General features: G+C 40.6%; 1 pseudogene; it reads left to right on the forward strand.

Annotated features, from left to right (window-relative positions):
- Positions 1 to 99: 99 nt before the first annotated feature.
- Positions 100 to 1,109, forward strand: LOC105512494 (annotated as a pseudogene).
- Positions 1,110 to 2,070: the final 961 nt, after the last annotated feature.

Genomic DNA, 2,070 nt, shown 5'->3' on the forward strand with positions numbered 1-2,070 from the left:
AGGCGGAGCTTGCAGTGAGCTGAGATCCGGCCACTGCACTCCAGCCCGGGCGACAGAGCAAGACTCCGTCTCAGAAAAATAAAAAATAAAAAAATAAAAATTGATTTGGTAAAAGAAAGTCCAGCTAAAGAACAATACAAACAGATCCTTGCATTTGTCCAAGGCACAGTAGCAGAGAGAGCTCCCATTATTCTGATTTCGGCTCAGCTGAAATACAATATTGAAGTTGCTTTTGAGTACATAGTAAACAAAATTCCAGTATCCCCAAGAGACTTTACTTCAGAGCCCCGGCTTATTGGTATTATATCTTTTGATGTCAACAAACCTGGCTGTGAAGTTGATGACCTTAAGGGAGGTGTAGCTGGTGGTAGTATCCTAAAAGGAGTATTAAAGGTGGGCCAGGAGATAGAAGTAAGACCTGGTATTGTTTCCAAAGATAGTGAAGGAAAACTCATGTGTAAACTAATCTTTTCCAAAATTGTATCACTTTTTGCAGAGCATAATGATCTGCAATATGCTGCTCCAGGCGGTCTTATTGGAGTTGGAACAAAAATTGACCCCTTTGTGCCGGGCTGACGGAATGGTGGGGCAAGTACTTGGTGCAGTTGGAGCTTTTCCTGAGATATTCACAGAATTGGAAATTTCCTATTTCCTGCTTAGATGGCTTCTAGGTGTATGCACTGAAGGAGACAGGAAAGCAGCAAAGGTTCAAAAGCTGTCTAAGAATGAAGTGCTCATGGTGAACATAGGATCCCTGTCGACAGGAGGGAGAGTTAGAGCTGTCAAGGCCGATTTGTGTAAAATTGTTTTGACCAATCCAGTGTGCACAGAGGTAGGAGAAAAAAATTGCCCTTAGCAGAAGAGTTGAAAAACATTGGCGTTTAATTGGTTGGGATCAGATAAGAAGAGGAGTGACAATCAAGCCAACAGTAGATGATGACTGAAGAATGCCAGTTAAATAATACATTCGGATGGAGTTGGAAGTTGGAGTTTCTCTTAACAACCAAGGGGTTTATTTTCAAAGCAATGTTGGGGAATTGATTTCACAGTTCGTTACCTTAGTAGGTAACTGTAAGGTTATTCTCTTTTTTTTGGTTATGAAAACTTAGGGACTACAATTAATAATGTTGGATTGAATCTACATTTTGGCAGAAGTTAAGTGTTCCCACATAATGTCAAAATTATGCATCAGGCAGTTTTGTTTTTTTGGTTTGTTTTATTTTCTTTTGTTTTTGAGTCTGGCTCTGTCACCCAGGCTGGAGTACAGTGGCGTGATCCGCAACCTCCGCCTCCCATGTTCAAGAGATTCTCCTGCCTCAGCCTCCCTAGTAGCTGAGATTACAGGTGCGTGCCACCACACCTAGCTAATTTTTGTATTGTTAGTAGAGAACAGGGTTTGGCATGTTGGCCAGGCTGGTCTCTCCTGACCTCAGGGTAATCAGCCCACCTTGGCCTCACAAAGTGCTGGGATTACAGGTGTAAGCCACCTTCCCCAGCCCACATCATACAGTTTGAAATGAAACTTTGCCACAACCAGCCTTTGCTGTAGCACACACATATATCACTGAACCTGCTTGAAATAAAGTTTTTTTTTCTTTTTCATGATTCATCTGAGTACCTCCAGGCTGAAGGACTGTTGTACCAGTAAAAACTTAAAGGCACAAATTCTCCTTGAAGACCTTCTCCCTTTTTTTGGCCCCATATTTTATGTTGCTTTATCTTTGAAATTTTGCATGAAAAGGAAATGAATGGGTTTGAATGAAATTGTCCTTTAAAGCATGATTACTTGTTCCCATGGACAGATATTTTTCTCCCCTTGCTCTTTCTGGCCTGAAACACGGGAAACCAGAGTCAGAAGTTATCTCCCTCTCCCTGTGATGCCTTGAGATTTTTTTCTGCATTGTTTTATGCCTGAAATCCAATAGTCTTCCTCCATTGGAAAATACTGTTATACCAAATAATTCTAGATGAGTAACAAAGATTTTTCTAGGCCTTCATTTTACGTTTTTTCTTAACTGTTAAGATTGTGACACAGATTATAATATTACTAATTTTTGGATGTTTCGAAAG

The sequence above is a fragment of the Colobus angolensis genome, unplaced genomic scaffold, assembly GCF_000951035.1.
Source record: "Colobus angolensis palliatus isolate OR3802 unplaced genomic scaffold, Cang.pa_1.0 Scaffold213, whole genome shotgun sequence".
Classification (NCBI taxonomy): Eukaryota; Metazoa; Chordata; class Mammalia; order Primates; family Cercopithecidae; genus Colobus; species Colobus angolensis.